Source organism: Triturus cristatus, chromosome 7, assembly GCF_964204655.1.
Source record: "Triturus cristatus chromosome 7, aTriCri1.1, whole genome shotgun sequence".
Classification (NCBI taxonomy): Eukaryota; Metazoa; Chordata; class Amphibia; order Caudata; family Salamandridae; genus Triturus; species Triturus cristatus.
Window position 1 is genome coordinate 1,629,218,792 of NC_140590.1, and position 25,323 is coordinate 1,629,244,114.

At 42.6% G+C, this 25,323-nt stretch overlaps 1 long non-coding RNA gene across 1 annotated transcript in view; it reads right to left on the reverse strand.

Annotated features, from left to right (window-relative positions):
* The window catches only part of LOC146812580 (uncharacterized), a 177,358-nt gene that overhangs the window by 97,196 nt on the left and 54,839 nt on the right, over nucleotides 1-25,323 (reverse strand). The window contains exon 3 of the long non-coding RNA XR_014965961.1: nucleotides 14,018-14,109. This is a non-coding gene — a long non-coding RNA (uncharacterized LOC146812580). The remainder of the gene's footprint in view (nucleotides 1-14,017; nucleotides 14,110-25,323) is intronic.

Here is a 25,323-nt window from a genome sequence, read left to right on the forward strand (position 1 = left end):
TCTGAGACCTCTCTGTACCCCCTTTGCTGCTGAGTAGGGTAAACATCAGAGTGGTTGATCGCGGGAACACATAACTGACATAACAGACCTCAGCTGTTCTCCAGGCAGCTAAAGATATGTTTTCTCACCTCGGATTAAATGTTCATAGACATTTTGATATAGAAGTTTGTGAAACTACATATCAATTGGAAGACTATGGTCGTGATGTATATTGTCATATTCACTTTAGCCCACAAAGACACTCCAGTTAGTGGTTTCTCGATGCTCACAGAACCACCCCCTTTCAGAAAAACCAAGATGAGTAGAGTGAGGTTTATAGGAACCAGTGGGACTTTTATAATCTTGGAAGCCTGCCAAGATTCAGGAGAGGTGCCGGCACATTCCTATGGTCGTTTCCCATTGGCAGAACAGATCGAGTCAAGTTTTATTTGTGCTGCTGGGCGCTCAGCTCAATGGTACATCTGCCAAAACATTTGCGCTTAAATGGATGCAGCTCCAGCATGAATAAAGATTCATTGTTTAGCAATTAATTAAGCAAGTAGTTCTTTTCATGCACAGAGCTGTGGCTCCAGTCAAGTACAGGTGCACCAAGTACAGGCCATGCCAGTGGGGCTGCTGAGCAGTCATCCTCTGGTGGACTGGCACATAAATCCAATCCGGTCTGGACAGTGGCTGGCTGCAATCAGACCATTAGGTAAGGTAGCTTGAACCTGAAAAAGCAAACTGTAGGGACAGAGAATAGGTTACAGAAAAGACTCCAACGCATCCAGAACGCCTCCGCCCGACTCATCCTGGACATCCCCCGACGCAGCCACATCTCCGGCCACCTGATTAGATACGAATATCTGCACTGAACTAAATATTAACTGCATTTTAATAGTGTTTACGTTTATAATTGTCAAATGATGCATTATAATGGCTAATTAGTTTGCTCCCAAGGAATGCTCAGACATGAACACATGTTGATTAGGATGATGTTTATTTTATTTTATCTGATATTTTATTTTTTGCAGTAACAAAATGTGGTATTTTTATAATTGATATGGTTTTAATTAACCTTCAATAAAGATGTAATTACAAGTACAAAATAGTGAAAGGCACACCTGGGCATCTAGATGAAATCCATTGGCCGGTGCACAGAGAGGGTCCAAGTAGGAGGGAGAGCAGCAGGTGAGGTCTTGATCCCTTACCCAGAATTATGATGGTGAACGGTGACACAGGATTGACAATAATTTGGGGAAATAGAGGAAAAGAAGGGTGCTTACGAATGGGTCGCAACAGCTGAAGTCATGCCATCTCTGTAGACGTGGGCAGTTCCACAATGCAAACGTGTAAGGTTGTGAAGTAGAAATATCAAGGCACCCACACACCCTGCTAAGCCTTTCCACACACTTTCCGAGTGCCTTCTGTACTTCTGTTTGAGACACTACTGTATCTCACATATAAAGCTTCGCTCCTTCAAAACAGCAAAAATCTTTAATAAAGGGCACAAGAAACAAATTGGTCTGTATAACATCCATAGCAGCATCCCTGGCGTATGTTCAGGTAGCTTGTCCAACAGCTGAATTATCAGTCATTTCTTCAGGACACTTCATCATGCGGGTGCTGATGGGCAATAAAGCATTCAAGACATTTTGTATATACAAATCCTTCTATATGGGGGTACTGGTAGATGTCAAGAATACCCTCTGCATCCAGAGAAGCCCAAAATCATGTGTAACTCCAAACGCATATTTAAAGTCTGTGAAAACAATTATAATTTTTTTGTGGATACAGACTTGAGTCAATGCAATGTTTTCAGCAATCTGGGTGGATTAGAGGTGGCAGATTTAAACAATTTGATATACCTAATCTTCAACCAGCACACCATCATTTCTAAAGCATGAACCATCCACAAAATACATTAATTCATAGTTTCTTATAGGTGCGTCTGTGAGATCAATATAGCACTTTGTTTTATGTTCAGTTACAACAAGACCATCATGAGGCTTCCTCCTCAATGGTGGGCATCAGAGATGTTGGGTTCAGGGTGTGCTATCAGACAAGGGTCATATTAGAGACAGGCAATTACAGAATCTCACAGCGGGACCACCTGGGGTTTGTAAGGTGTTGCGTTTTGGTGGTGAGGAGAAGAGCAACAACACAGTAGGGTGCAGCGGCAATCAGGGTGGAACTTCGTACAATATTTTCAGAGGCTTCAACAAGGTGGGCAGCAGGGCTTACAGATCGGAGAAATGGAGGGGATCCACCCACAACCGGGTGGGAGAGCAGAGCCGCAGTAGACCACAAGCTTTTTCGGTTCCCCAAAAGAAAAATCATTAGAGTAGAAGGTTTAGCATAGTCAGTGAGCCACAAAGCGGGCGTAGAGGGAAGTTTGTTTCATTTGCACAAAAGCATGTTAGACTACCCTAGACTGCAGCAAAGATTCAGGGATGTCTTTTTGGCAGTGTTTAATTTGTAGAATATTAAGTGCCAGGGCTCTGAGCAGGAGACCACTGCAGCTTGCACAACCCGTCGGCCCTGTCATCGCTGCCAAAACAACTACTAACCATCTCTCTCACATGTAAATGTGACAGTTCAGATTATTCCAGGTCTCCTAAGCTGAAGGAATGGCTGGGGAGGCAGGCATTTGCAATTTTTTAATGTATATTGTTTCCCTAAACAACTCTTATACTGCTTATCTATAAATTACATGAGCAGCGCCACCTTGTGGCAGACTGCCCTAAGTGTGATGTTGACAATTAGGTGCCGGTGCTGAGCACTGGAAACCAATTAAGTGCTGCCGCTCAGCACCAGCGAGCACCGGCTCAAAATAAGCACTGCTTTTCGGACATAATTTTGTTGGGGGTTTAACACTAAGGTGTGCCCTGGATCCACTGGCTACAGTACCCAACGATAGCCAAGAAAGTTCATACCTGGGAGGAGGTCACTGGACAGGGCAACTTACGAATGGCATCAATCCATTCTCATGACACGTGGCATTCTCCAACAGAGAACTTGTGACCAAGAAAGCGTACTCGGGAGAGGTAAACTTGCTTATTTTCCTTTGAGGTATTATGCTCTTTCTGGCCAATTCTGTGAAGAGATAGACGGAGTCAACTTTGCAATGATCCAAATTAACAGAGGTCAACAATAAATCCTCAATGTACTGCACCAAAGTAGAGCCAAGTTGAGACCAAATAATCCAAATCTTTCTTTAAAGTTTTTGAAAAAAATGATGGGGAGTTCTTAAATCCTTGTGGGAGTCTCGGTCATGAAAGTTGAGATCCCCCAAATAACAACGCAAAGAGGAATTGATTCTGCATGTATGGAGGAGAAGGTAAAGTAGAGATCGACTTCAGTAAACCACAGAACATTTATGGGGATGCAAGAAAGAATGGTAGCGGGGTTGGGGACCACAGGGAAACTATGCATATCCATAATATTAATTGCTCACGGAACCTGTAGAATCTGTCATTGGTCCTTTCTGCCTTCATTGTAGTAAGAATACTCATATTACATCTGCTAACAATCTGTACCAAAACCCTCTGCTGAATTAAGTCTGCTATGACTGGATGAATCCCTGTCTCGGCTTTAGGATTTAGAGTTTTCAAAGGAATTTGAGGTAAGCGCTTCGTTGGGTAGATCTTTATTTTCATGATGTCCAGAGAGACAATCTTCCCCACATTATAAGTCTTTGTGGACCACAGAAGTATAGGGCACCTGAGAAAGTAAATCAGTTGAATCTTTTACAATTTCCATACTATTTGCAACAGGCCGACAATTCCTTTCATTCAGCAAAGCCAGCATTTTGTTCTCGCTGTGTTGTGGTATGCTGAGGAAGACTCCATTGGATGGAGAGATTGGCTGGCGAGGAAAGAATGCGTATTTGTAATAAGGCAAAGGGTGATATAAATATGTTCAAAATGTGGTGGGCATTCATTGTTTTGAAATACGGACTGCGTCTATGGACAAATCCAGCGAGGTAATCGAGGGAATTGAGAGGTTTTCATGGCTGACTGGCAGGCACCATTATTAATAAGGCAAGTGATAAGTTTACCATTTATCTTACAGTTGGTATAGGGACTTTCTGATCTACGGCAATCAGGAAATTCAGGGCACCTCTTAAGCTGCTCTAGAATCCTTGTACTCTCCACTCCCCCCCCCCTTCACATTCTGTTCAATCTTCTGCAATTTAGAAGACAAATTGGATTCAACATTTTCTTTCTTTTTTTCTTGAGAAGCTATACAATGATTAACAACAGCCACCAACTTAGTTAGACTTCTCTCATTCAGTAACAACCCCTGCATGTAGGCAGCACCTACAGCTTCTTAAGCCATCTCAGTTTGACAGGCAATACCTGAATATCTCTCAAACACATCATAGAACCTGTCTACACAATCTGCTGTCAATTCACCTTTATTTTGCTTGTAATTTGACTGTATTCAGACAAAATATCGAGACCGTAATATCGACTGACACAATTATTAAGTTGTAAATATTGTGATAGAAATATCGACAGCACGAATATCGTGAACAAGAATATCGATTTTAAGGTAAGTAATATCGCTTTTTAAAATATACAAGTCATTAATATCGTTTGCCAAAATATAGTTGTTTAAAATATAAATTTCTAAATTAGTGTTGTGTTTTAGTATATATATTAAATGTATGTGATGTATCTTTTTGGATAAGTAATGTTTATGTTTTTTAATATATGTGCCAAATTTTTAGTAGTTATTCATTTTATTTTAATAAAATTTTGCGTTTTTTAGTTCCGTAGTGAGTTGTGGGTTTATAGGGGAACAGGGTGGGAAGTAACTTAATTATAATAAACTAATGATTATTTTTCATTTACTAATATTTATTTAATTGATATTTTATAGTGTTAATTGTGCTGTTAACTTTTTTTGGTACATTTTATTTCTGGGTTGGGGGTTTGTATGGGGTAAAAGGTGGGAAGTAATTTATTTGTAATTAATTATTAATTAGTTGTTAATTAATATTAATTAATTTATAATTAATTATGGTAATTGTATAAAAAAATAAGTGCAGGTTGTGAGGTTTATAAGGGTAAAGGGTGGGAAGTAATTTATTTTTAATTAATTAATAATTAGTTGATAATTAATTGATAATTCTTTTAATTGCTTAATTACTTTTTTTGGGTGCGGGGTTTGGGTTTATAGGGGTAAAAGGTGGGAAGTAATTTATTTGTAATTAATTAATAATGAGTTGCTAATACTAAATTATTAATTGATAAATATGAAAATTGTGTAACTTATGTTAGGTGTGGTTTGTGTGGTTTATAGGGGTAAAGGGTGGTAAGTAATTTATTTCTAATTAATAATTAGTAGTTAATTAAAATTAATTAATTGATAAATAAATATGAAAAGTGTGTAATTTATTTTAGGTGGAGGTTGTAAGGTTTATAAAGGTAAAGGTGGGAAGTAATGAATTTGTAATAAATTAATAATTAGTTGATAACTAATATTAATGAATTGATAATTATGCTAATTGTTTAATTACCTTTTTTGGGGGGTTTTAGGGTAAAGGGTGGGGAGTAAATTAATTTTACTTACTATATAATTAGTTGTCCAATACTATTAGTTATTTAATTGAAAATTAATTTAATTGTATAATTCATTTGTTTAAAGTTTAATTTTAGGTGTGGGTTATGGGGATCATAGGGGTTTAGTGTGGGAAGTTAATACATTTTTATGAGTTTTAATTTTTTTTAATTAATATTTAATCATTTTAATTGTGCAAATAAATGTTTCTTTTTAGATTTTAAATGTGGGTTGTGAGTTTTGTGGTGTTATAGGGTAGGAAGTAAATAAACTAAATGTATGTAATAATTTAATGTTTTTGTAAAATAATTTCTAAATAAAAATATTTACATGTATGAAAATTATTTTTTTATTTTATTTCATATAATATTTGTATGTATTTGTGATATGCATTTAACATTATGACTGCAGTCATTTTTACCCCTCCGCAATCCAACAATTTCCTTACTGTTGTACTGACTGGAGTGGGAATAGTACATTTTATCTCTCCGCTATCAAACACTTTCCCTACTGTTAGACTGACTGGAGTGGGAATATTAAATTTTACCCCTCTGCAATCCAACACTTTCCCTACTGTTGCACTGACTGAAGTGGGAATAGTAAATGTTATTCCTCCACAATTCAACACTTTGGGGCCGATTCCGATCCGGGTCGGAAAGCACTCCGACCGAGCCAGATCCGGAGTGTTTTCCGACCGAGCCAGAGTCTTGCAGTCCGACCGAGCGAGTACGATGCGGCCGTATGCTGCCAGACTCGGTCCGGTCGGACTCCCATAGAAGTCAATGGGAGCCGGTCGTACGACACATACATGGGCTCCCATTGGCTGAATGGGTACATCGCGGACAAGTGCACCCCCTACAGTGGGTACGCGTCGGTGCCATCCGCACCGTACATGCCTGTGTTGGGGAGACCCATGGGTCTCCTCCTGTGTCTGAGTTGTAGGGCTGCGGGTGACAGGGGGTCCGACGCAAACCCCCAAAGGCAACCACCCGGACAATTTGCGAGCCGGACCACTCCGGCTCGTACAGGCTGTCCGACGCATGCATCGTACTGGCTCGGTCGTGAATCGCATCCATTGCACGCCACGTTAGCTTACGACCGAGACGTACGGAGCGGTTCGGACCCGGAAACGACTCGGTCGATGAATTTCATGTAGCTCGCATCGTACTTGCTCGCTCGTACAGCTGTACGAGTCGGCCGGAAAAAACGCGTACGGCTCATAGTTTTTCCGGCCGGATCGCGTTCGGTGCCCTTCCGACCCGGATCGGAATCGGCCCCTTTCTCTACTGTTACACTCAGTGGAGTAGGAAGAGTACATTTTACTCCTCTGCTCTTTGAATTTCCCTGATGTTGTATCGGCTGGAATGGGTGCAGTAAATATTATCTATGTGCAATCTATCACTTTTACTACTGTTGCATTTATTGAAGGGAGATTTGTACATTTTATTTTTATCCAGTCTTAATATATGTGTTGCTCTAAGTGAGAGTGGTAAAAAAAAAAATATTTACTTTAATAGTTTGCGTAGTTTTGTTTAAATTGTAGTGGTAATAGTATGTGTATTAAATGTTATAATTCATTTTGTATTGTTATAAATTATATTATGTTTTGTTTATTTGAAATTATAATATTTTTAATTAATAATGTTTGTAATTTGAAACATAGATTTTACTAAATTTACAGATTTTTAAATACTTAAATGTTTGAATATAATTAGAATGGTTAGTTTATATAGATTTTATGATATTGGTGTTTAATTATGTAAGTGGGACCTGAGTTCTGTAGGGCCTTAAAAGCGATACACAATGCCTTAAACCTAATTCGCTTCTCGATCGTTAGCCAGTGCAATGTATTGAGGGCCTGTTTAGCAGATGAATATTTGAACAGACCGAAGACCAGTCGGGCAGTGGAATTCTGGAGAACCTGTAGTTTTGTTATTACTGATTTGTTTGCTCCAACTAGTTCCATTACAATAATCAAGTTTAGACCGCACCAAGGCTGCCACCACTGTTTTCTGCAGTCCTGTTGGTATAAAAGGCAATATTTTCTTCAGGATTTTTAGAATGTAATAGATGGAAGCAGTGAGTTTGTTTACGTGGTGATTGAAGGAAAGGGTGGTGTCTATAATGACTCCGAGATTTTTTGCCTTAATAACTGGTGTTGGGAGGGTCCCCAGCTCTGCTGGCCACCATTCTGAGGACCAGAAGGAAGTGCCTTTTTCCCAAAGAGAAGTACCTCAGTTTTATCGGAGTTTAACTTAAGACAGTTCTCGGCCATCCATACGCTGACACATCTCATACACTTCTTAAAGTTCTGTGCTGTTTTAGGATTGTTGCTTCAGATTGATACAATAATCTGGGTGTCATCTGTGTATGATACCAGTTCAAACCCGTGGGATTTGATCAGATGTGCCAGAGGAGCAACATATAAATTGAAAAGGGTAGGTCTCAATGATGAGCCCTGTGGCACCCCACAAGGAGGCTTGAAACATTTAGATTTGTAGCCTCCTATTTCCACAAATTGTTCTCGGTTGAGCAGAAAGGATCTGAGCAATGCTAGCGCTAAGTTTTCTACTTCAGCTTCCTGAAGCCGACGAATCAGAATGGCGTGGTCCACCGTATCGAAGGCGGCTGATAAGTCTAATAGTACCAGGGGTGCCGATCCTCCGTTATCCACCGCCCATCTGACTTCCTCCGTTGCAGTGATCAAGACCTGTCCAGTGCTGTGTCGGGCTCTAAAGCCATATTGAGTAGGATCCAAAATGTGATTATTCTCAATGAAAACTGTCAGTTCCTGGTTCATATGTTTCTCTAATGCTTTCGCCGGTAAGGGTAGCCGGGAAATAGTGCGAAAGTTTCCTGCTTCTGTTTTATCCAGGTTTGATTTCTTTAACAAAGGTAGTATTGATGTTTTATTCCACATTGTGGGAAAGGTCCCTGTTTCAATGGCCAAATTGAGGACCTCCTTAAGAGGCAAATCAACTGACTCCACTGACAGGTGGGTAATTCGCAGAGGGCAGGGATCGAGGGGGAGTTAGAAGCTTTGATGTTTGTTCATGAGAAAGTGGTGTGAAATTAGAGAAGCAAGATTGGGTTAATTTGGTTACTGAAGTAGACTGGGCTGAGGTTGAACATGTGGTGACAGATTGGACACCCTGGGGATTGACTGGTCTTAAGACAAACGTGTCATAGATAGTGGAAACTTTATTGTGGAACGAGGAGGCTAGTGTGTCACAGAACGTTTGGTCAATTGTGCAGTTATTGGTCTCTTGTACTTGACTGAGTTTCAGAATTTTTTGCTCCTTCAATTTTTTCAGAGAAATAGCTGATTTTAGTTTTTTTATCAACTCTTTGTGCTGTGCCAGGATTGACTTGTATAATTCCTTTTCTTTAGGATCATAGTGTTTGCGCCAGCATCGTGACTGCGACACAGTCTTCTTGAGATCTTTAATTCTGCAGAGAACCAAGGTTCAGTTGGTGCTGTCCTGCTGGTTTTCCCTGTTCTGAGAGGGACAGTAGTGCTAGCTGCTACTGCTATCCAGTGATGGTATTGTGATAAGGCTACCTCTGGGTCTTTTGTAAATCACAGCTTGTTTTTATTCAGCTGGGTGGAAAACTCGTTACTATCTATCCTATGCCATTGATAGCTTGATTCGCTGCTTACTGGGACGTGCTTGGAAACCGTAAGGGAAGGAGGAGTAAGAGTTAACATCATGGCATGAAGATCAGTTCAGTGAAGTTGTAAGGTATTATTATATTTCAGCAATGGGCAGTCTGTGAATATGGCGTCTAGGAGGTGACCCGCTGTGTGGGTTTAATCGGTCACAATTTGCTCAAGTCCTGTGCTTGTTATTAAGTCAAGGAGGGCCTTGGTGTCGTTATCGAGGGGGTTGTCTAAATGAAAGTTAAAATCGCCCACAATGGTAAAATTCTGAGATGTTATTTTTTGTTACAAGAGTTGGCCCATAGTGTGTAAAAAGTTCATTCTGGAACCTGGCGGTCGGTAAACTAGCATCCCATTGAATGAATATACATGACTAGCCGATATCTTAAACAGAAGCACCTCAGCTTCGTTGCCTATTGTGGTATCTTTAAATGACATTCTTAGGTGGTTTCTGTAAATTATTACCAGACCTCCTCCCTTTTCACCTGGGCGATCCTTCTGGTTATTGCGAACCCTTGCGGAACTGCTGTCACCAAATCGGGACCTGATGCTTCATCTGCCCAGGTTTCCGAGACAAATATCGGGTCCAGAGCCTGAGAGTCAACAAAGTGACTGAATTCGAACTGGTGTTTAACTAATGACCGTGCATTTACTAGTGCATATGACAATCCTTGGGTCGGTTTTAAAATCTTAGGGGTAGTGTGCTTATTCCCTATTTCTACTGAAGATCCCTTATAAATATTGGTTGGGGTCTGATCAGCACAAAGCTTACATTTGATGTCTGAGAGCCTAAGGTTGCAGTATTGTCAAATCTGCTTCCTCTTGTTCTTTGTGCCTCCTAAGATTGGCCCAAGACATACCAGAGATCTGTACGAAAGTGCCAGGAGCTCACCTCTGGTGTATGATATTGTGGGTGCCATTCTGTCTGAAAACCGTCAGCGTGGCTAACGCTGAGCCCGGAACGAGAGCGGACGGGCGCAGACGGGCTTTCCTTTGGCACGCCTTAAGCAATCAGTGCAAATAGCAGGTTAAATGCAGGAAAATGTGCAAATTAGCAAATGAAGCAATGCAGCAGTGGGGTATAACCGTGCGAATGCCTGTGTGCTACCTTCCGCTGCGCGTCCTCCTCAGGGGGAGTTTAAGTAGCCTTCCTGTCTGGCCATGGAACGACTAGAGCGGCAACCGACCTAAAATGGAGGCCATTGCGCGCTGGTTCCAATGGTGCCTGGCCTGCCTGATTTCCAAGCTCCCTCCACAACAATCGGCTATTCAAGAGCCGTGGTGGACCGGGGAGCGGGACTAGAAGATTACCGTGAGTAATCAAGTATTTCAAACAATCGCCGATGCGAGTTAAAAATTAAAACATTTAAAATGTCTAAAAGAAATCAGTGCAAATAGCAGGTAAAAGTGCAGGAAAATGTGCAAATGAAGCAATGCAGCAGTGGGGTATAACAGCACAAATGCCTGTGTGCTACCTTCCTACCTTATATTGAAAAGAACAGCGTTCCTATGGAGAGCAGGGGAATACTGGGACATGCAGTCTTCTCAGTGGCCACAATTTTCTCTCCAATGATCATGTGGCCAGAATGTTCCCTCCAATGAGAGCGAGGCAGCCTGCATATTAATGTAGAGTCATTTGCATTTGATAAAAAAAACACCCACCGAAACTCGTCATGCTGTTTTTGAAATAAATGAAGTCCTGCAACCCTGCTGTGTGTCCTAATCTGTCTCCTTGAAGGAGTGATTTTGTGTTTGATGCATGCATGCGGCGACAGGCACTCAAGGGCACCCATCTTCAAGTTTGTTCAGGGGCATCGGTGGCATCGTGATGGGAATGTTTTCATGGGATTGAAAGCATCTGAACTGCCGTAGCCAAAGAGGAATGGAAATCTGCTGATACCTTCAGCCTGTGACTTCATGGTGAGACGCAGGTTACACAAACTGCATCTTCAGGTGTGTTCACTGTGGCATTGTGCGGCTGGATGTAGGGGTTGGAAGAAATCCAGTTTATTTTGAATGAGACTTATGGGGCAAACACAAAAATAGAGTTGTACAGAGATGCTCTGAAAATGACTGGATCACAGCCCGTACTCACTTGATAAAAATTACAATAATTAAAGGGCTGAAATTAAGATTATATCAAAAAGTACAGCGTTTCTCTGGAGAGCAGGGGAATGCTGGGACATGCAGTCTTCTCAGAGTGGCCACAATTTTCCCTCCAATGAGAGTGTGGCCAAAATGTTCCCTCCAATGACAGCGAGGCAGCATGCATGTTAATGTGTAAAAGAGCCCTGGAGTCATTTGCATTTGAAAAAGGCACACCCGCTGAAACGCGTTATGCTCTTTTTTAAATAAATGAGGTCATGTAACCCTGCTGTGTGCCCTAATCTGTCTCCTCGAAGGAGTAATTTTGTGTTTGATATATACACACATTATTATACACGTGTTTAACTTTTTTTTATTAAGTTTATTTGGTATATTTGTTAAGATGTATATTAAATCTATTTTTTTAAATTAATTTTACAATTTAATGTATTTAATATTATTTTACTTTTTATATATAAAAAAACCTATATTCTGTACAACTATATTAATGATATCGATATGTTTCGGGGCTATTTTTGTACTTACCATTATAAATATAGGATGTCGATATTTTTGACATCGATATTTATAACACAATATTTTGGTAAGGGGATAATTTAGGTGTCAATATTCTGTCAATATTCTGTCAGTGAACCTAATTTGACATTTCAGTTCAATCAGTATTCATCAATGCATCCTTTACCATATTTTGTCACCTTTGTTCCCAGGATCCTGTCTTGACCATGGTGTTTTCAACCAATTGGTCTCTCTCTTCACTGGGTGCCACTAAAATCAACAACTGATTCACATCAGCCAAGTTTGGTCCATTTTAAACACACTTTCCAATTCTTCACAAAACTGGGTGTGATTTCCTCTAATATTCAGGAACTATTTCTTCATGCTCATTAAATCAGAGCGGGTCCAATGTGTGTGGACTGTGACTTTGCCTCTCGGATGGGAAGATCTCTTCATGGAAGGAGGGTATCAGGAATGGTTGAGGTGGGGTCTTCATTGTCTGCATCGCTACAGTGAGGGGAGACTTCTCCGCTTTCTCTTTGAATCCAGCTTCTAGCCAGTCGATCTTCAGTCTTTGTTTAACTTTCTTGAATAATGGTGGGGTTGTGTTCACTGTGATCTCTACACCCACCTGCGACTAAATACCGATCTGGTCCTCTCCACAGTACTGAAGTCTGCATCTTTTCTAGGTTTGGCCACACATCTGTCTAGCACTCCGTTGTCTCCATCACAGCATGCACTTGTGCACTATGGGCCTCATTTACAAACTTTTGACACACTAAAGTGCAGCAGGCCTTCCTGCTGTGCTGCTGTGCATCAAAAGAAAAGGGCAGGAATGCACCATATCTACAAGATACTCCTCCTACTCCGCTGCGCCGGTGCACAAAGAGCAGCCAGGCGCCAATGCAGAAACCCTTGCGTCATGTTGCAAGGGTGCCTGTGTTGCGGGGATGATTGTTTTTGTGCAGGAATGGACACCTTCCAACACAAAAACAATCATTGATGGCATTTTCCTCTTTCGAGAAAAAACGAGGAGAAATAAAAGTATTTCTCCTCTTTGCACCACTCCGATGCCTACTACATTGCACCACGGAGCGTCAAAAAGTGATTCTCCGGCAGTGCCAAAGTGCGCTAGGGCCTTGTAAATGAATCCCTACCTCTTTTTGCTCCGTCTGCTGGTGGTCCTGTAGGCCCTGCACCATTTCCAAGCATATCTGCACATTCTCTCTCCACCCATTAGCCAGCAAGGGGAAAACCCCAACTTCTTTGTTTGGGTCTTTCTCTCATTCTCTTTATCTTGTGGTTCAGTGATCTGTGGAAATACACAAGAGGGGAAGCAGAGCAGCAGAAGCAGCAATTGAGTGCATACGGTAGCATATTTGATTTCCTATCTTCTATTTGGTCTTTCATACCACAAACTTGGGATTCATGTTTGCGTTATTTGGCTTCTAATGCCACTGTAAAAAGAGTGCCCGTTATTCACCCACTATCTTGTTTTTCGCTTCCTTTGTAAATTCCCTAATCTCTCTAGATCGAAGGTACCAGGTTCAGGAAAGGATTTCTTCCATCCCTATTAGTGAGTCCCACCCACTGTTCCAGACGTTTGCACATTGCTTTACCCTACTGGTGGTATATAGCGTGTGCTGGAGTACCTTCCAATAGGGGTTCGCGTTGCTTAGATTTCTCTGTTCACATAACTGCTGTCTCATTGATACATGGTAAACCGGAAAAGTTCTTCTGGCCTTGTGCCTGCAGCTCATGGCATCCAAAGATCCCCTTGCATTCGGCCGGCCTTCTTTGGTGTGCCATGAGAGGCTAGCGGAGGAGCTGGGCTCAGCAGGCCTATTTTTCACACACAGTCATCCTTCAAGCGACTGTGGTTTGGTTCCTGGCGTTCTGTTGATCTTCCCCATTTCCACATTGTTTCTAGAGCCTGCTCTCTCTAAGCCATGAATTGCACACACACAATCTTTGCTACAGGACTGCTTCGATTGGTACCTTCCCATCCAGTCTAATTCCCAGTTGTCTCCTACCCAGAGAAGACCTTAGTGCACTTTAATACATTACAAACAAGACATGCAAAGTAAGCAATATGCAAAACTTGGTTACACTTCACCTAAATTTACTTCATCATATTTTCACTGTATCACCTGGTCCAGCACTGAGCCGTGCTCCACCCCATGCCCCATGGACAAATCTCCCTTTTACCTCTGGTTCCTGGGATCATCGTATGGAGTCCACTCCATCGACTGCCCTTCTTACTGGGCGAAGATTTTTCCCGTCACATAATGCACCAGGTTCTATAAATGAAAACAGACACTTGGGACCACGCATAGATGTCTAACATATGTTTAAAGCAAAAATAGCCAGCAAGCATCACAAATAAACAAAGGCAAAATGCCAAATCAATGCCCCATGGTCACTTGGATCATGTAATGCTAAAGTTCATATATTTTGGTGCTAACTTGTGTTATGGGCTGTTTTAATAAAGAACGTGTTTCACTTTAACTGTATGTCTTCATAGAATCTTTTATGCCTGAGATTCAATCATGCTAGTCAGTTGGTGACATATGGGACTGCCGCCGAGGAACGTTGTGTGCTGTTCTTTTCATATTTGAAGAAATAAAGTTAGTCCACTTTCTTTCACCTTGAGTTTCATCAATCTTGACCACAACATTTTTGTGGATGAGCAGAAACCCTCATGAACAGTACCTATGGTACATTCTCTGCAATACTTTATCAAGTCTACCCGATCTCCAAGAATGATAAAAGACTAAGATGAATCTTGATCTGGTAACTACGCAGTACGGACGTGCACTCAAGCACCTGGTGCCTCTTCTGTTATGTTAAGGTTGAGATTGTTATGTGGTCCAGTGGCTGTGGTTCTATAACTGCCTTTCTTACCAGCCACAATAGCACAACGTGAGCTTCAGATACCACCAGTAAAGAACGCCCCGCGTACAGGCCCAAGCGCGTATCTCAGCTACGAGCTCAAACCATGTGCTGAAATCGAGTGAAGCCACGCTGCACACGGAATCCTGTCAACATGCAACGAAGTCTTGTAGTACATGAATCACAGATTAACATTACAAAATAAGCATTTTAGATAAACTCGCTGTATTGAGCTTGATCAGTCTGTTGTCCTGCTTGGACAGAGTTTATAAAAATGTGCCCTGCAATAGGATTGGTTCTTCAGTTACAATTTCTGATTGGCTTTTGCTGCAACCAAGTTCACTGGAAGATTGTCTGCGGGAATATTCTAATATATTCAAACAAAGCTATTATCTCAACTCAGTATTTATCACAACCTTGTTACAACGTTTTAATTGCAACTTTCTCAGTTGACAAAAATGTTTTCTTATTAATCTGTACCATTTTATAGTATTTGTAAAGCGCTCAATCATCCCCAAAGGAATATCCTGGTGCTAGACCTCAGAGCAGGTAGACTCCAGACATCAAAAAGAGCAATTAGTGCGGGAAAAGCCAAGTCTTCAACATCCTCTGGAAGGTTGGGAAATTGGGAGTCAACCGTAAGTTGAAAGGGCCAGCGTGAAGCTGCTAAGTAATTGAAGGAACGGCCACCCATTCTATATCTCTTAATTCTCCTGCATTGTATCAAAGCCTGCTTAATGAAACACAGAGCATGCGCTGGCTTGTAAAAAGCAACTCTACCATGCAGTTTCATACAGCACGGCAAAGAAGCTTAAAGATGGCTCTCTTGCGAACTGGTGGCCAATGAAGAGAATTTAAACAAGCCACAACCGAGCTCCTGATGGGAATATTGCAAATCAGTCTTGCCGCTGTCTTTTGAATAAATTGGAGGCGAGTAAACAAATACTCAGACATTCCAACATACAGAACATTGCCGTAGACTAACCTACTCACAATCAAACAATGATCTTGCGCCATGCCACTGGGATCCGCTGAAATAGTCTGCAAAGAGTCCGTAGGAGCCCAAAACAGCTCCCACATACAGCATTCACCTGGACTTTCATGGAGAGGGAATCATCGATCAGGAAACCCAAATACTTAACTTCTCTTTTACACCTGGGGGCGGGGCCTTAAAAAAAGGGCCACCAAGAGTCATTCCAAACACTACGTGCCCTACCAAAGATCAGAATTTTTGTCATTTCTGCATTGAGTTTCAGACAGTGGGACTGTATCCACCACCAGGGGAGGCGTAGGGAGGCACAACGAGGAGAAATGTTTTCATTTCTCTTCCTTTTTTCCTCTTTCTATGCATGCGGCATTCTGCAGCACACACAAAGAGGAAATAACCTCTCGTGATTTTTTGTGCAGGAAGGTTTTGTGCACATATTATTTTAAATAATCCCTGTGCTTTGAAAGTGACTCGCAGCCAAATGGCTTGCAGTGCCACGCTGAGTCACTTTCTTTGTGATAAGGCCCCAAATGTGAAAACAACTGGTAATTCAACTAACTTTTGCTTTAGATATGCTTCTAAATCTTATTTAGCAAACTCTAAGACATGCCCTGCATTAGGCAAAACTTGCCTCAAATGGAAGATTGTACAAAAGGTAGTTCTGGTAACTGGGCAGGAAAATGTAGCTGGAACTGGGGAAGAGACAAATGCGCTTGTAAGCAGAACAATATTGTCAATCAGGATGGTGGAAATTTCTAACTTTCGCAAGAAAAATGATGACCCTATTTGAAATATCAGTATTGGTGGGGTCACTGATGATTCATGCCTACCAATTACTATTGTGGATAATCAAATGGCATTCATGAATTAGCATAATTTAGATCTTTCTGATATTTGTACTGTGGCATTTGGAGGATTTTACATTGATATGATGAGCTAATTTCAGGCTTGATTCACGTATAAAAACAGAAAGATTCATACATAAGTTTATGTGTTAAAAAAGGGTACAATGTTTCTGGGGGAGAGACCAAGTATCTTTTGGGATGGTACTAAGACCCGGGACAGATGGTCCCATATCTCTTGCTGACATTGAAGACTGCCCTATATCTTCTCTAGGTCAGTTGCTTATCACTCACAAATCTCTTTTTGAAGACCGGCTTGGTTTCATCAAGGGATATGAACACAAAAATATTTTGAAACCTGATGTTATCCTGTGGTCCATAAGGTGAGGAACTTTCCTTTGAGCATTAGTGGGCAGTTGAAAGAGTATTTAGACAAGCTTTGCTCAGATGAGGTTATAGGACCAGTGGATTAATCCCAATGGATTTCTCCCATAGTGGTGACCAAAAAGAAAACGGAAGAATTAAGGTTATGTTTTAATCTCGTGTCTTTGAATAGGAACATATTAGCTGATTTTTTTTCCCTTACTTAAAATTCAAGAGATGCTAAGTCAACGGGGGGGAGCAAAAATATTTTCCATTTTAGACTTAAAAGTGGCTAATCATCAAGTGGAACTTAGCCATGAATCTCGATTTTCTTTTTTTAAAACAAATTTTATTTGTCAAGTTGCACATATATTGCAGGGCTCTGCACCCCAGAGAGAACTGCACAATTCAACCATACAGTGAAAATGACTTTGACTTTTGCATTTAATAACCAAACACATATTAACAACTCCCCCCACCCCCCAGATCGTGCCAATTCCACATAAACCTGTCCACCACTTAATGACACAGCAGGAAATGCTAGCTCCTCCGATCCCTCTCACAACCCGCCCCCATGGTCTAATAGTACGCGTGTGTATCATTCCGACAAATGTGTCTCTACTACTGGTGGCGGGTCCAACATCAGACCCGGATAGTCTGCCCACCGTTTCCAAATTTTGTAGTGTTTGCGCGGACACTCCCTAGCAATGAAAATGGGTTGTTCTAGCCCCATGCAGAAGTCCAGCCCATTCTTCCATGCGGCCACCGATGGGGCCCTAGGTGCCTTCCATGCCCTGACAATATCCCTTTTCGCCAGTGTAAAGCCCAATTGTAGGAGGTGTCGTTTATAGATATTACCCCCTACCTCCCCCATAACATGCAATAGGGCCAGCTGCGGCGTGCAGGGGAGCTCCCATCCCAGAACTTCCGAGAGGCAGGAATATACCCCACTCCAAAAGCGACTAAGAGACGGACAGCTCCAGACCGTGTGAATAAATGTGCCCTCCTCCCGATTACAGCAAAGGCACATGGAGGAGGCGATCAGCCCTGCCTTCCACAAACGCTCTCTGGTGAAGTAGACCCTATGTAGGTACTTGAACTGCACCAGCCGAAGACGCATCGCTATTGCCGCCCCCCGCGGGGCTGCTAAGGCCTCAGTCCAATCCTCCTCCCTCAATGCGCCCACATCTTCCTCCCAAGCACTCCGAAGCCTCTGTAGCGTGGGGGAGCAATGAGTGACCAGGGATTGGTAAATTCGAGAGATCTTCCGGTCAGTGAGGTCTCCCGTGAAGACCTTCGCCTCCAATGGGCTAAATTCCGTAGTGACTCCTGGCCCTCTAAGCTAGGGGATAGGGCATGCCTAAATTGCAGGTAACGGTAAAACTGGGGTCGCGGCATCGAATATTCCTTCTGCAGGAAGAATCTCTAGATTTGACAGCCTCGAATACTCCATTTGGGGCTCCCAGATTCCTTTGCAGGCCATTTGGCTTGGCCTCTGCAGCATCAATCTTCCAGAAATTGATGTTCAAATATGTTCGGGTCAATTGAAATTGTAATGGCTTATTAGGATGATATATTAATATTTTCTGACACTGAAGAAAAACTCTTGAAGTTTTTAAGTTAAGTGCTGAAAATATTATGTATGCATAGTGTAATGATTAAGAAGGATAAGTACCAATTCATGGTAAAGAAAATTGAGTCTTTGGAACACTACATCTCGAATAATGGGATTAAATGTAAGATTGATTTAGTGGAGGTTATGAGAAACAGCCCAAGCCCAGGAAACAAAAAATGCTTTGCTATCCTTCGTAGGTTTGTGTGGATATTACTCTATGTTCGTTGTAAAGTTTGCTTTTCAAACCGAACATTTGAGAAAGCTGTTGAAAGGTGGAGTAAAGTATGTATGGAGTGCAAAGGAGGAGCCAGCATTTCAGCCCTTGAAGCTTTGATTACGATGCTCCTGTCAACAGGCTTTTAGTGAAGATGCCAAGTCTGTTGTCACTATAGCACTGTGCAATGGTAGTGGAGTTAGGTTAAAGGCAATTTTGACTCAAATACTGTATTCACCTTGGGAAGTGTATCTGAATCTGAACATCACTATAGAGAGAGAATCTCTAGCATGTATAAAGGCCACTAGTCCTTTTGCTACATATTTGTGGGGCAGAGAATTTGCTTTAGTCATTGATCACAAACCATTAGTACACTTGTTAACTGAAAAGAGTTTTAATGAGGCTAGCCCTAGACTAGTGAGGTTATTGTCTAAAATGTATGAATTTAATTTCAGTGTGAGACATTTTCTTGGTGGTAAGAATTCAAGAGCAGATTTGTCGAGATGCCCACTAGCTTAATCTTTCAATGAACAGACAAGATAGGATATGGAATACGTTGTGGGGTTGGTTGATGGTGTGTTGGTTTCGAATTATGTGATTACAGTACAGGAATGGCAGGTGTTTCGTGCTAGTGATGTTTGTCAGTCACAGTACATTTCTTGTAATTGGCCTAGGGAAAATCGTTTAGATAAGGAGAGTATTTCTTTTTCTAAGGTGAAGGATGAGCTGTCTACTAAGTGGCAGATTAATTCTGAGGGGAAGTCTTTTAGTTCTACCAGTATCATTGAGGTCCCGATTGACTGGATTTGCAAATCAAGGACATATGGGTCACCCTGGAATGAAGAAAAGGTTGCGAGCATATTATTGGTGGCTATGGATGGTCACTGAGGTAGATGTGCTTGTTGTTCAAAATTTGTGAACATGCAGACAAGTTCCTTCCCACTTCTATTATCCCATTGTCACCTGTTGAGTTTCCTAAGTTGCCTTGGAAAAAGTTAGGGAAGGACTTTATTGGACCATTGTATAATCTATAAGAGGTGCAGGTACGCATTGGTGTTGGCGGACTATCACTGTTAGTGGCTGGAGACTGGAGTGCAATTTTTTTAAGGAACCTAGCACAAGCGCCATGGTGGAGTTCTTAAGATCACTACTTCGCACAGAATGGGTAGCCAAATAGTTAGTGATCGATAATGAAGTGAAGTTCAATTCCCATGAAATGAGTACTTTCTTGTCTTTGTTTGGTGTGAAACACTTGACTGTGGCTTTATATAGCCCACATGGTAACAGAAAGGTGGAAAGGGTCAATAGGATGTTTATGATACCATACAATTGCCAGTTTTGTCAAATCATAAAGTCGTAGATGTAGTGTCTGAAAGGTTGTGGAGCCATCAGTCTCAATCTCCCCTTAGCCTGTCCTTTTTATCTCAGCATCTGTGTCTCTTTTTTCCTTGTTTCCATCCTGAGTTCAAACTCTACTGGTTCCAACAGGTAAAAAGAAAAAACAAACATTAGCACACCTTATGTTGACTCCGAGTCAATCATCAGGATAGTGGAGGGCGCAAAACAAACGATGTCAGCTGCAGCATGGAGCCATTGCTCAAGTGCAGAGTTTAACCTGATGGCGAGTTAGTGCAAAAACACTGATGCAAATGGGTCTAGGATGTTTGACAGCACATGTTAACATTACCTGTAGAGTTTGTCACGAGTCTAGCTTGCTTATGTTTGAGACGGTTTAATGTGAATTTTCTACCATAACTTGGCATCGGAGAAGCAGCATTGTTGAAGTCACTTTGGTCAGGGTGAACAAGTTACTTACCTTCAGTAATGCCTTTTCTGGTAGAGATTCTATCTAGCCACAGATTCTTTACGTTAGAATACTCCCCAGGCATCAGACTGAGTCTAAAAAACTCTTGAGCAGTACCTCTGCACACCAGTAGGTGGCATTAATCGGCTCCTCGTCAGCACTGGATGTGACATGTGCAGTGCCTATATAGGCGCCACCCCAGTGTGCTGACATCAATTTCTTTTTGTTACATTTCCATGCCAGAAGCACAGAGCAATGATAGACTGCTGATGGACCAGTATGTAGACACTAAGGACCTGCGAGTGCCACACTAGATAGAAAAATATGTTCGCAGACGCTGGAATGATGGGAGGGTCGGTAATGAATCTGTGGCTAAATAGAGTCTCTACCAGATAAGGCATTCCCGAAGGTAAGTTACTTGTTCATCTGATAGAGACTCCTAGCCACAGATTCCTTACCTAATTATAGATACCCAGGCAATACCTCCCCGGAAGTGGGTCTGGAAACAAATTCAGACCAAGAAGCTGGAGGACCAAACTGACAAAGCGCCCATCATGACGGACCAGATTGTCCAGCCACTTGTGCCTGGTAAACACGTGCAAAGATACCCACATCGTGGTCTGACAGATGCCCAGGACCGTGAGCTAAAGCAGTGGTCGCAGCCTTGGCTCTGGTGGAATGGGCTTGAAAGCCCTCAGGGGAGTGCTTTTTGGCCAGTGCATAGCAGATCTTAATGCAGAGTACGATCCACCTGGATTTGGTCTGTTTCTGCGCAGCTTTCCTTTTCTTAGCTCTGGCAAACCCAATGAAGAGTTGATCGTCCACCCGGTGTACTGTGGTAGGATCAATGTAAAACGATAATGCTCTTTTTGGATCCAGGTGATAGAGTCTCTCTTCCTCTTTTTAAGGGTGAAGCAGTGCAAAGAAGGTTGGCAATGTAATGGTCTGGCCGATGTGGAGTGAGTCGCCACTTTCAGCAGATACAAGGTACTTGTACTCACAGCCAGTTTGTCTGGAAATATGTTGGTAAATGAAGGGTCCACAGATAGTTCATGCAGCTTGCTAACCCTCCTGGTCGATGTAATGTCCACTATAAAGTTTGTTTTGGTCAAGATATATAAAGGGCTGCTATGCAGAGGCTTGAGAGTGAGCACATGAATGTCAAAACTAAGTTCAGTTCCTGTCAGGGCATGATGAACAGTTTTGGAGTAAATGTGTTGGGTTCAGGCGATGGAGTTGTTTTAGAAAATGAACCACAATGGGTGACTTTGACAGGGACAGCTGATCCGGCAAGCCGATATGGCTGAAAGATACCCGTTAATTGTGCCCAAAGCAAAGCCTAGCTGGCCTAGAACAGGAATCAGAAGGTCAGACGTGGCACTCTGCAATCTATAGCACGTCTGACCACATAGTTTTATTGCATATTTAAATTCCTTTGCATCGCCCTTACCTTCTCTTCCATCCCTTCACTCTATTGTGCTGTCCTAGTTCCGCCACAGCTTGTGCCGCTTGAGCGGAGGAACCCGCACCGTAGAATCTGACCATCACTTCCACCGGAAGTCACCTTCAATCCAAGGTCAGCGCTCTAGTCGTGGCTGTCTTTCTTCCCCCTCCCACTTCCAATCCTGCTTAAAGTAAGCACTCAGCGCGGACACGCAGCGGCGCGCCAACTGCATGCTAAAGGAGCCCATCTGCGTGCCTGCTCATCCCCGGACACTCTGTCCGTCACTCCTGCTGCTTTCTACCCCTATCTGCACGTTCCTTTCCACACTCGTCTTTGTTTGTACCCAGGGCCATCATACACTATTCGAGCCAAGAACTCAGTTAAACGGGGCCAGCCTCCCTGAGAGGTCCACAACCCTCCTCCCGCTAGTATGCAACACTGATGGTAAGGCAGGAAATCTCTCCAACTCTCAGCCCCCTCTTTTTAAATCGCGTTCGACCGACCTCGCAGACGGTAATCTGATAGATTCACTGAATCAACTAATAGGGCTATATTGTAATACCCGCTCGATCCCTAAACATGCTCTCGAAATATGGAGTCTATTAGATTTCGAGAAGCCAGACTTCTTCTTTGTCACCGAAACGTGGCTCCACTAGTCCGCCCTTCCTGACATTGCAACTGCTTTCCCTCTTGACTATCAGCTGATCAGACTCGATGGGAACAACAAGAGAGGTGGTGGCCTAGCTATTGCTTTCAGAGCTCATTCCAAATTTAGCATACTGGAAACTTTCCTCCTGGAATGGGGAGAACTCTGAATCTTTAGAATGGATCACTCAACCAAGGGGTCCTGGAGAGGGGCCTTACTCTATCGCCCCGTGGCGCTAAAATCAATTTCACTAATCATCTGATAGAGACCATTGCGCCTCATGTATTAGCAGTCGATAATTTTCTCCTACTCAGAGATGCTGAACTTTTATCCAACATCCACACCAGCACACTTATCTCTGGGCCTCCATCAGCTGGTAGTCAGCCCCACCCATTCAGCAGGTCCCACCCTTGACCTCCTGTTTACCAACTCCCCCACATTAGAGTGGAGTCTCCGATCCCAGTTCTTTGGTCAGGCCATCAACTATTAAAATTCTCTCTACAGAAAGCTTCCACTCACAGTAATCCCTGTAAAGAACCGAAATGGAGTAGGCCATGGAATAAAGTTAGCTTAGCTACCTTTTCTCGCCATTTCACCACTCCCCCCCCCCCCCCTGCTCAATATCGACAACCTAAATTCTGCAGTTGAAACCTTTGAGACTGCATTTACTCAGGCCCTTGACATCATTGCTACCGTAACTAAAGTCAAATGTAATCATAAAACGTCACCTTGGTTTACGGTTGACCTAAAATCTGATAAGCTAGCGACCAGGTAAGGCCGAACATAAGTGCACGCCTTCCCAAAGCGCAGAGGACAGACAGGCCTGTAAATTTACTCATAGACGCTATCTTGATCATATTGCAACAGCCCAAAAAAACTATCTAGGCGACAGAATAAATAAGGCCTCTAACTCCCATAAAGAACTCTATAAAATATTAAAAGAATTCACCAGCCCCATCTCATGTCAGTCTGAACAACTCATCTCGCAAGACTGGGTAGACCCTCTGTCCACCTTATTTGAGGATAAAATCAACATTCACAGTCTCTTTCCTAACCAGCCATGTGAACGTCTGTACCATTGGTCCGCCGGTGATCACACTTCCTCTCTAACTTCCTTAAACAATTCACTGAATTCACACAAGAGGAAGTTAGTACAGCCCTTTGTAAGATCAAATCAGGTTCTCCTGCCGACCCAGTCTCTCTCCACATTCTGTCCATAATTGGGCCAGCCCTCCTCACAGACCTTACCAAGCTTTTCAATCTATCCTTATTCCACTCAATGGTCCCCACAAAATGGAAAGCGGCCATGGTCAAGCCTATTTTAAAGAAGCCTACCCTGGAACCCAAGGAACCTAACAACTATCGGCCCATTTCCCTTCTCCATTTTTTGGGGAAAGTCTTGGAATCTCTAATTAACAAACAACTCGCCACTTTTCTAGAGAGTAATAAACTACTGGACTCTTCCCAATCTGGGTTTCGAGCTGCCCATAGCATCGAAACTGCTCTGTTAGAGGTAGTCGACAACATAAGACTCTCCCTCGACGCCGGTCAGTCACCCATTCTGGTTCTACTTGATCTACCTGCCGCCTTTGACACCATCTCCCACATTACGCTTGTGAATCGTTTGTGGGAGATGGGCGTCAGGTGCAATGCATTGAATTGGCTTAGGAGCTATCTAACAGATCGAGCTTCAAAAGTACACAGTGGTACTTTTGTCTCCTGCAGCCAATTGATAGACAAGGGTGTCCCCCAGGGTTCCATCTTAAGCCCCACGCTCTTCAATCTGTACGTTGCACTCCTAGCTAGAGTGATTAAATCGTATGGCTTCGACACTGTGTCGCATGCCAACGATACACAACTACTAATCACGCTAGGCCCAGATCCAACAGACACCAAACTTCGATTTATGAAGTGTATGTCCTACATACACATCTGGATGCAAACCAATCATCTGCAACTTAACGCCAGCAAGACGGAAATTATTCTCTTCGGCAAAGCTCAAACCCTGTGGTCGAGTGAATGGTGGCCTCCCAATCTTGTCCCCTGTCCATCTCCCAAATCGGTGGTTCGTAATCTTGGGGTGAGGATTGACAAACACCTCTCCATGACTGACCATGTTAATCATGTGACGGGCATTTGTTATGGACTAATGCGCAGTCTCCGTAAGATTTTCCAATGGGTTCCATTGGCAACTCAGATGCCGCTGGTTCAGGGATTAATCATCAGTCGGCTAGACTATGGAAACGCCCTAATGGCCTCCATTAATGCAGAGCTCCTTACCAAACTACAGGTCCATCAAAATACAGCTGCTAGACCTGTATTAAATCTACCCTCTCGATCCCCCTCGACACCAAGCCTGAGAGCTCTTCATTGGCTTCCTATTAGGAAATGTATTATCTTCAAGATCAAGTGCCTGGTCCATAAAACCATTCATGGGAATGGACCACACTATCTTGCAAGAAAACTGATCTGGTATAACCCCACCAGAACCCTTAGGTTCACCAACAAACATTGTCTCATCCCTTTTAAGATCCGTACCGCCAGGAATGGCGGGAGATCTTTTTTATATCTTGCCCCCACCCAGTGGAATTCACTCCCTTTGAATCTACGTATGGAAACCAACCACAGAACATTTCATATGACTCCTAAAACCTGGCTGTTCAGATCTCTCTTCTCTCTGTTTGCTCCCTTCATTCTTTTTCCTCT